This window comes from Apium graveolens, chromosome 10 (assembly GCF_009905375.1).
Source record: "Apium graveolens cultivar Ventura chromosome 10, ASM990537v1, whole genome shotgun sequence".
Lineage (NCBI taxonomy): Eukaryota > Viridiplantae > Streptophyta > Magnoliopsida > Apiales > Apiaceae > Apium > Apium graveolens.
Genome location: NC_133656.1, coordinates 241,349,108 through 241,360,049, shown reverse-complemented (window position 1 = coordinate 241,360,049; position 10,942 = coordinate 241,349,108).

The window sequence follows — 10,942 nt, the reverse complement described above, 5'->3', positions numbered from 1 at the left end:
AGACCGCTACAAACTTCTTCTTAATTTTCAACTCCTCACATAGTTGTCGCAACTCCTTGCTATCAAATTGCTTTCCGTTGTCAGAGACAGGCTTGTAAGGGATTCCAAACCTGCACACGATGAAGTTGAAAACAAAATCTCTGATTTTCTTTGCGGTGATAGTAGCCAATGGCATGGCTTCCGCCCACTTAGTAAAGTAATCAACTGCAACTACTGCATACTTGACGTCCCCTTTAGCTTTAGCTAATTCTATGATAAGATCAATTCCCCACATGGCGAACGGTCATGGGCTTGCCATAGGCGTCAAGAGCGTCGCCGGCATAGACGAGTAGTTTGTAAAGCGTTGGCAGCGATCGCATGTCCTGACAAAATTTGTAGCATCCTCTTTCATTGTGGGCCAATAATACCTTTGGCACAAAACTTTCTTCGCCAACGAGGTACCCCCGAGTGATTGCCACAGATTCCCTCATGTACTTCCCTTAAGATGTAATCTGCTTCTTCTTCATCAACACATCTAAGCAATGGTTGATTGAATCCTCTTTTGTACAGAACTTCGTCATATATCACGTACCTCGCAGCCTGATAGCGGAGTCGACGAGCCTTAAACTTATCCTCAATGAGTGTTCCCTTGTGGATGTAGGCCAGAATGGACGTCATCCATGTTTCCTTGGGAGCTTTATCCACTTGCATAATTTCTATCTCTGGGATACTAGGAATCTCCTGGATTTCAAGGGGATGGATCCCAACAACACAGCCTCTTGTTGCGACCCCATTTTTGCTAGAGCATCCACGTTACTGTTCTTCTCTCACGGAACACATTCCAACCTAACTTATTTGATGATATTGGGTGCACTATTTCTCAAAATTTGCCATAAAAGGCCAACACCCGAGACATAAACATTGATAAAAATATCAATAAAGAATGATACGTAAGCGATCAATATCAACCAATTGGAAGGATGAGATAAACATTTATGATGTTAACAGTACCTAGTTTTAGTTATGGAAACATAACTAAAACAGTACTTTGTTTTTCATCACGTTTATGGAAACATATACTCATTATACGCTTTAAAGTTTGATTCTTAAAAAAAAGTGATTTTAGAGTTATATATCTAAGACATGTCGCGCAAGATATTACAGTTATATAACCCAATTGAGGACGCTCCCTAACACCTTAGGATTTTAATTATAGATGGTTACTTAACACCCTAACAGTACTTATCACGTTATATTTAAATCAACAAGGATATAAAAGGAAAAAAAAATTAGTACACAACTAACTTAACAAGGACCGACCTTACCAAGGGCGAAATGAATATTTGTATTGTTTAAGCACAACAATTAATGTAATTGAGAAATCACTAGTATAAATGAAATTAAAAGTGACATGTGCAACTTACCGAACCATGGTCTTTTCCCACAGAATTAGATGGTGATTCCTTCATGAGCATGTTTGCACCAGTCGGAGAAGCTAACTGGGGTAAACTACCAGCATGCCACATGCGTGGCACCCGCGAGGCTCTTGCAGATCTGTTAAGTTCCTAATGCAATAATAATGCAAGATGCAAAAGATGAAACAGAAATTAGCAAAACATTAGCAGAGGAACTTCAAGAAAACATGACAACAAAAAGCAAGCTTGACTCAGACCTCTTCATCACTTATTATTGCAGGAGTGTTTAGAGTGCTCGACTGATCCTCTTGTAGTGTGAGGTTGACCTTCGATGATGGTTGACCTTCAATTGTCTTCTATGCATCAACTTTGAAGTGGTAGTTGTATTGTCAATATATGATCCACTCTTAGGTTGCAAGGAACTAGCAGATTCACAAGACACGGGATTACCTATACTATTTTGTAACAGTGATGGTTTAGCAGATCTAAAGGCAATAGATTCCTTTGATTCAGACAAGGTTTTACTGAAATTAGAGGAACCCGAAATCTTGCTTCGGTTTGAAGTTTTCACAGAAGAGGCAAAAGATTTTGGAAGCTCTTAAATCCATATGTATCAAATTTGATTCTAGATGGGTATAAGAAATGGTATCTAATTTTAAAATAATCAACTAAACACCACATATGGGTTTGAAATATGAGAATGAGCTAAACCAAACAATCTCTAAGAGGATTACATTTAATTTAACAAATCCAAATGCAACTTCCAACCAAATACAATTACAGTTATAAGATTTTGTAGATTGGGTGCAACCTTAAATGCAATTTTCAACTAAATATGATTATTAGGCAAATGATCAAATAAAAATTAAATTAGAATATAAACTAGAAATTAATTAATCATTAGATCAATTTAATTTAATGTTTGATTCCCCTTAAAATATCACACCCAACTAATTTGCACCCTACAACAGACAATCTCAGTTTTTCCCCTCCATTTTTAAATTAATTTTTCCCGTTAAAGGGTATATTTTTTTAAATCCGAATTCACTGTATTTTTCTCCATCGCTCAACGATCGATTTGCATACCATATTTCATATATTTCAATGTAATTTAAAAAAAAAATATTATCCAGTTTCTATTTTATATTCTAAAATTGGTTTCTATTAGAGTAGTCTCATGATTATTATTATTTTCAATTTATTTTTAAAATTAATTATGGTTAATTTCAGTTGTAAAATTGTATAGCTCATCTTTTTCTAAAAAAAAATCATTTTGTAATGTTTTTTAAAGTTTACGTTTCTTACAAAAAAATTAAATAATTATATTTAAAGGCCATAGTTTACGTTTGCTGACCGAAAACCGAAGTGATAATTTTTTCCTAATCGAACCGAACCGAACCGAACCAAACTTATGCACAAACCGAACTGAATTATTTCGGTTAATTCGATTTGATTTCTGAAAACCGAAATATTTGAAGATTTGTCAAAATAATTTAAAATGGAAACAAAAAATAATTCAAAATATTAAAAGAATATATATTATATTATATATGTAAAAAATTGAAGATACATACATTCTAACCAATTGAAGATACATACAGTCTGTTTTTTTGTTTATATTTACTATATTACATTATATATATATATATATAATATAATTCAAAAATATATATATTTAGATTTTGGTTATTTCAGTTAAACCGAATTTATTTTTAGATTAACCGAACTGAACCAATATTATTTCGGTTAAAACCGAAAAATTAATTAACCGAAATATTTTGAAAAATCAAACCAAACATAACCGAAATTATACGATTCGGTTCAGTTTCTCGATTTTGATTCGGTTTTGCTCACCCCTAGTACTACCTAGAGAAGAAATTTTTTGGAACTTTGTGATTTATTTTGTTTAACAATGTGTGTCAATATCTGTTATGTTGGTGTAACGTATTATGTAGATTAAATATTTTCTTATTATTTTTTATGAGAAAGTATAGGAAAATGTTTTTGGCGAAATATGGGTGTTTGTTTTCTTGTGAGATGTGTTGTTTAAATTTTTAAAATTTCTATGAAGTTTAATTATTTATGAATTAATTAAATAAAGGTAAACGAGTAAAAGTGCTAACTTTCTAATGTTTTTTTCCATTTTGCTGTTTTCTGTAAATATACGCAATAAAATATGGTTTGTAACTAGAGAAAATGAGACTTTTGTAAATATACGCAATAATCATATGAACATAAAATTTTAACTCAGACAATCTAATATTTATTTTGCGCTTTTATTATTGTAGATACTGAGTAATGGCAAACAACAGAAACACACTATCCGTACGTTCAGTCCTTGAGAAGGACAAGCTGGCAGGAGGAAACAACTTCCTAGACTGGCAGTGGAATTTGAGGATTGTCCTCAGGGAGGAGCGCAAGCTTCATGTCATTGATATTTTTCCTCCAGGCTCCCTTCCTGAGGGTGCTACTGCTAATGAACGAGCAGCACGCACAAGGGATGAGAATGATGCAAATGATGTTGCATGTCTTATGTTGGCAACTATGAATGCTGAGTTTCAAAGATAGCATGTGCATATGGATGCATATACTATTAATGAGCACTTGCAAAGCATGTTTGTAAGCCAAACTCGTCAAGAAAGGTTCGACATGAGTAAGTCACTTTTTAATTGCAAACAAGGGGCGAGTGAACCAGTTGGCCCACATGTTCTGAAGATGATTGGTTATATTGAGTACCTTGAAACTTTGGGTTTCCCGATTGGTCCGGAAACTGGTATTGACCTAATCATGAATTCTTTGAACACCAAATTCACTCAGTTTGTTGTGAACTACAATATGAATGAATTTGACAAAACACCTACTGAATTGTTGCATATGTTGAGAACATATGAGACCAACATGAAGACAGCTGAACCTGCTCCCATACTGATGGTGGGAAATAAAGGTAAGGCCAAAGGGAAGGGCAAATGGAAGGGTAAGAAGAAGATTGGATCTGATTCAACACCCAAGCTAAAGTCAGGTCCCAAACAGACTTTAAAGCCTAAAGGTGGTGTGGCCAAGGGTGAATGTCACTATTGTAAGAAAGATGGTCACTGGAAGAGAAACTGTCCAATTTACTTGGAGGATCTGAAGAAAAAGAAAGCAGTTCAGATTTCTGGATCAGGTATTTATGTTATAGAAGTCAATTTTTCTATTTCTATATCTTGGGTATTTGATACTGGATGTGCTTCTCACATTTGTATAAATGTGCAGGGCCTGCAGAGAAGTAGAACTTTGGCTAAGGGAGAAGTGGACCTAAGAGTAGGCAATGGAGCAAAAGTTGCTGCTTTAGCTGTAGGGACTTATTATTTATCTATGACCTCTGGGCTTGTTTTAGAACTAGAAGACTGTTTTTACGTGCCTGCGATTCGCAGAAACATTATTTCTGTTTCTTGTTTGGACAAGAAAGGTTTTTCGTTTACAATAAAGAACAACAGTTGCTCTTTTGCTTTGAATGATTTAACCTATGGTGTTGCGCGTTTATTTAATGGTTTATATATTCTTGATTTAGATAACCCTGTCTGTAATATAGAAAACAAACGACTTAAAATGAATGACTCAAATCAAACATACATCTGGCATTGTCGTCTAGGCCACATAAATGAGAAACGCATATCCAAATTACATAAGGATGGATACTTGGATAAGTTTGATTTTGAATCATACCAAGAATGTGAATCTTGTTTGCTTGGTAAGATGACTAAAGCCCCTTTCACTGGTAAGGGCCAAAGGGCCACTAAACGTCTGGAGCTAATACATAGTGATGTATGTGGCCCAATGCGTGTAATGGCTAGAGGAGGCTACTACTACTTCATAACGTTTACTGATGATTTCAGTAGATATGGATATGTATCTCTTATGAAGAACAAATCTGATTCTTTTGAAAAATTTAAAGAATACAAGGTTGAAGTAGAGAAGCAAATTGGCGGAGATGCAAGTATTAAGATCTTACGATCCGATCGTGGGGGTGAATACTTAGGCACCGAATTTAGAGAGTATTTGAAAGAGTGTGGTATTGTATCATAACTCACTCCGCCAGGAACACCTCAACGGAATGGAGTTTCAGAGAGGAGAAATCGCATCTTGTTGGACGTGGTGCGATCGATGATGAGTCATGCAGATCTTCCAATTAGTTTTTGGGGTTACGCTCTAGAAACAGCCGGTTTCACACTTAACCGTGTTCCTACTAAGAAGGTTCAAAAGACTCCATATGAGATATGGAAGGAGAAACGGTCAGGCATGAACTTTATGAAAGGTTGGGGATGTAAGGCGTTTGTGAAACGTCAAGAATCTAACAAGCTTGGACCTAAATCCAAAGAGTGCATTTTTGTAGGATACCATAATGAAACAAAGGCGTATTATTTTTATAGTCCTTCTGAGCAGAAAGTGTTTATTGCTCTAGATGATGTCTTCATGGAAAGAGTTTTTGTTTCCAAAAGAAACAGTGGGAGAACTATAGATCTCGATGAAGATCGAAAACCACAAAATAGCATTGAACCTGAAGTGGAACAAGAGCAGAATAATGATAATGCTCAACAAACACAGGTTGTTCTTAGATCTGGTAGATTTCGCCATGAGCCAGAGAGATATGGATTTCTCATGACTCAGTGTGGTGATTTGATGCTCATAGATGAAGATGAGCCTCTCACATACCAAGATGCTATGAACAGTCCAGACTCTAAGAGATGGCTTGAAGCCATGAAATCCGAGATAGATTCCATGTACGAAAACCAAGTATGGACTTTGGTTGATCCACTTGAAGGGGTAAAACCCATAGGGTGCAAATGGGTTTTTAAGAAGAAAAAGGGCATGGATGGAAATGTTCAGACCTATAAATCTAGGCTGGTTACAAAAGGTTTCAAACAAATTCATGGTATTGACTATGATGAAACTTTCTCACCAGTGGCTATGGTCAAGTCTATAAGGATTTTACTTGCCATTGCAGCATTCCATGATTATGAAATCTGGCAAATGGATGTCAAAACAGCCTTCCTTAATGGAAGCCTTGAAGAGGATGTGTACATGACACAACCTGAGGATTTTGTCGATCCAAGGAATGCTGGCAAGGTATGTAAATTGGGTCGATCCATTTATGGATTGAAGTAATCCTCTAGGAGATGGAATATCCGTTTTGATGAAATAGTCACAGAGTATGGCTTTGTTCAAAACGAAGATGAACTGTGTGTTTACAAGAAGGTTAGTGGGAGCTATGTGGCATTCATAGTACTATATGTTGATGATATACTACTAATGGGGAATGACATACCTTCTCTAAAGGCTGTTAAGACTTGGTTAGGGAGCAATTTCTCCATTAAAGACTTAGGAGAGGCATCCTACATTCTAGGAATGAGGATCTATAGAGAAAGATCTAGAAGGATGATCGGTCTAAGTCAGAGCACATACATTGATAAGGTTTTACATCATTTTGGAATGCAAAATGCAAAAAGGGGATATGTCCCCGTGTCTCAAGGGATAACGATCTCTAAGGACCAGTGTCCGAAATTATTGGATGAGAAGGACCACATGAATAAAGTTCCATATGCTTCAACAATTGGATCTATCATGTATGCAATGGTATGTACTCGCCCAGATGTCTCGTATGCTTTGAGCATGATGAGCAGATACCAGTCTAATCCGGGTGAAGGTCACTGGACGGCAGTTAAGAATATTCTTAAGTACCTGAAAAGAACTAAAGATTCATTCTTGGTGTATGGAGGAGAAGAGAAACTCGTTGTAAAAGGTTACACCGATGCAAGTTTCCAAATAGACAGAGATGATACTGTATCACAGTCTGGTTTTGTGTTTTGTCTAAATCGAGGTGCTGTAAGCTAGAAGAGTTCAAAGCAATAAACAGTAACTGATTCTACAATGGCGGCTGAGTACATTGCAGGTTGTGAAGCAGCTAAGGAGGCCGTTTGAATTTGAAAGTTCATTTCTGATTTGGGAGTGGTTCCATCGATCGCAGATCCCATCGATCTATACTGTGATAATAATGGAGCCATTGCACAGGCTAAAGAACCTAGATCACACTCCCGGGCTAAACATATACTTAGGAGATTTCACCTTATTCGAGAGATTAATGAAAGGGGTGATATACACATATGTAAAGTGCACACAAATGATAAAATTGCAGACCCACTGACCAAAGGCTTGTCGCATCAGAAGCACGATGGTCATACTAGTTCCATTGGTATTAGATATATGGGTGATTGGCTCTAGTGCAAGTGCGAGATTGTTAGTGTAGGTGCCCTAGATGCAATACATTATTCTTTCAAATCTTTATGTCAGTTAATCATTCAATAAATGTATTTATTATGACCTTAATTACTGCGATATTTTGTTAGCATAATAAATGTCTTTAGAATCATGATACAAATTGTATAGTTTAAGTACATGACTTGAACTTGAGATTATATAATATATAATATTCTTAAAGGTCCCTAGTCGAGTATTATTATATAGGAAAATAATAATACATAGATAGACTAGTATGTTGTTTGACAAGATAACCACATCTCATTGGTTATAAGTATGGGGATACTAAAGTCAATACATAGGTACATGTGAGCGTACATGGTACTGGACAGACCCACAGTGAGATTCTTCATGTTTAATAAAGTCATAAGAAAGACTCACAGTGATAATGGTGTAACGATCCTTTGACTTGAAATCATTATATTTCTATACGAGGATTAATATACTTTGACTACATTAAAAGTTACTTTTGATCGGGTGATGGTAAAAGTGGACATCGGGTATATCATGAGTCGTATGAGAAATATGAATGATAGATAAAGGATTTAACCCTCCTATAATTAGGAGAGATATTATTGGCCTCTTGATTGAGTGAGATTATAAAAGCATGGTCATGCTCAAATAATGATTTGTCTTGATAATCTACTCATGGATCAAGTAAACTTGGATTAGATGTTGAAGACGATGACTAAATACATGTCTCGAGTTTAATCTATAATATGTATGGTTAAAGGGATTATATTACACGAAAAACATTAATCACGAAAGGTTTTATCTAATCACGATTTAATTATTGTTTAATTGGGTAACAATGATGTATTACTAGATACCGCTCATTGTTTATAATTTTATTAGAGAATAAAATTATTGCCAATTAAATGATAGCCTATAGGGTCGCACAAATAGCACTTAATGGAATAGTTAATTTAAATTATGGATTTAAATTAATTGATGATTATTTGAATTTTATTATAATTAAGTAAGACTTAATTGAGATAATATAAATTTGAATTAAAAGGAATGTTTTTGCCTATAATAATTAAGTATGACTTAGTTATTAATTAAATATTAGAAATTCGTTTTTATTATTTAATCCAATACCTACTAGGACTGGGCTTTGCTGTTATGGGCCTTTTTAATCAACCATTATAAATACATAATGATAGGTTAAAGAGGCTTGTATATTTTTTGAGAAAACCCTAGCAGCAAAGAGAAGCAGAGGCAATTTAGATCGTCAAGAAGGAGGCTAGTACATCCTTTCCGTAGTAAAGTTCGTGAGACGTTCTTGAAGGTGCTCATGTGGATACCATAGAGGTGTTTCTCCGAGAGGTAGACGCAAAGCGTGATAGCTAGGATCTCCGTTGAGTTCGTGAAAGTTAAGCTCTTGAAAGGTATGATTCGTTATCTCCATAATCTGCCCATAATTATACATGGATCCTGTTTTTGGATTTCGAAATTTTTTATTTTATTTACGTTTATCCGCTGCGTTTTATGCCTTCGGAACCCAACACCAGATTCATATAGGGTCAGCAGGGACACCTGCCCCTCTGCCCCTGATAACCAAAAATTAGCGTTTTTTTTAAAGTATAAATATATATTTTTTATAGTGCCCCACTAAAAAATTTAGGTTTTCTATAATATTAATATTTTTTTCATAATTTGAGTCATATTTGGTTTTATTTATAATTATTTGATTATCAATAAATTGGAGAATAATTGGTTGAAATATTAAATTTCAGTATCAAAAAAAATCTAGAGTGTGTTGTCTTGATTTCTATACTATGTCAGGTTTATAGTGAAAATGATCAAAAACGAATTGAATTTAGACCACTAAAAGTAACATGGTCACTTAAATATACGGTGCGCCGGAGAAATCGGGCCTGAATCCGCCGCTGGCTACCGTGTATTGTTTCCAAGGGCCAAACCATAAATTTTAGCTTCACAGGGGATGTCTTAAAACATGATAAAAAACAGAAGCAACATATATCGATGGTAATCGAGGAAACACTAACATAAATCCAACTGTAAAATTTTTCAAAACTATTCTTAAACTCCTATAAAAACTACAGTAGTCTGACAGAGAACACCTTCCAAGTTCTAAACTCCTCATAAAAATTACAGTATGACACAGAACACCTTCCAAGTTCTAGAAAAGTCCGCACTTGGTAAAATTCGAACAACGTTGGACTTTTCCGGCATGAAGATCATAAAAAAAACTACAACACTTATGAAACTACTCTGAGGCATAAACTCCAGATGGCCCCCCATTCGAACCTGTTCCACCATCGCCACTGGACAAGCCCATCTCCCCACTACTGGAACTAGAACTCAGGCTATCTTCACCACTGCTGACATCATCACCGTCCACACTCTTGAGATCTCCTTCTTGCAGTGCTAACTCTCTGCGCCTCTTACCCTTGGGTATGTGGCCAATGAATGATTCCACAATACTTATACTAAGACCCTCAGCATTGGACCGGCGGGGCTTCCTTCCAGCATTTGACTAGTGCAATAATTAAAAATCAATTTAACATACCTGATAACAATTGCGATAAAAAAAGACATTTAAAAACAAGGGGCATGGTGAATGAGTATACATAAAAACGTATGATTCTACAACCTTTAGTGAACAAAGTAATATTAATAAATAGCACTTCTTCCATCTCTTATACGGGCCATGACTCGTTTGTAATCATTGATCGATATTTAAAGAAGAGTGAAACATCAAACAGTGTTCCTGCTGATTTAAGCAGAACTAGAAAGCAGAACTAGATATAGTTGCTAATGATTACAATGGCATACCTTGGGACCTCGATCAACAAGGAGGGCCCAAGCTTTTCTGCTCCTCAGACAGTCAAGGACCGCCTGTGAGTGGCTGGAATAGGCATAACGATCACCGTTCTTCTTCCTCAAGTGAGGCCAGTGCTGCACAGAGAATCAGAAAGTTGTGAGACTGTATCTTTTTCACGTTTAACGTGAACAAAGACATTTCACACATACCGGTAAAACAGCATCGCAAAGCTCCTTATAAGTCATGGGCTTGGTTACAATCTCTGAGAGCAATCCTATAGACAAGGATTCATGCATGAGGAAATGAAGAAGAGAATATCATAGACCAGATCTATTTTTATATTTATCAGGTGGTTTCCTTTTACAGTACTTCTTTTTCTTATTCTGTACATTGCTATATCTTTCTCAAACATGTGAAGAACCTAGAACTTAAAGCAATAACCTGGTAAGGTGCGGTAGGTCAC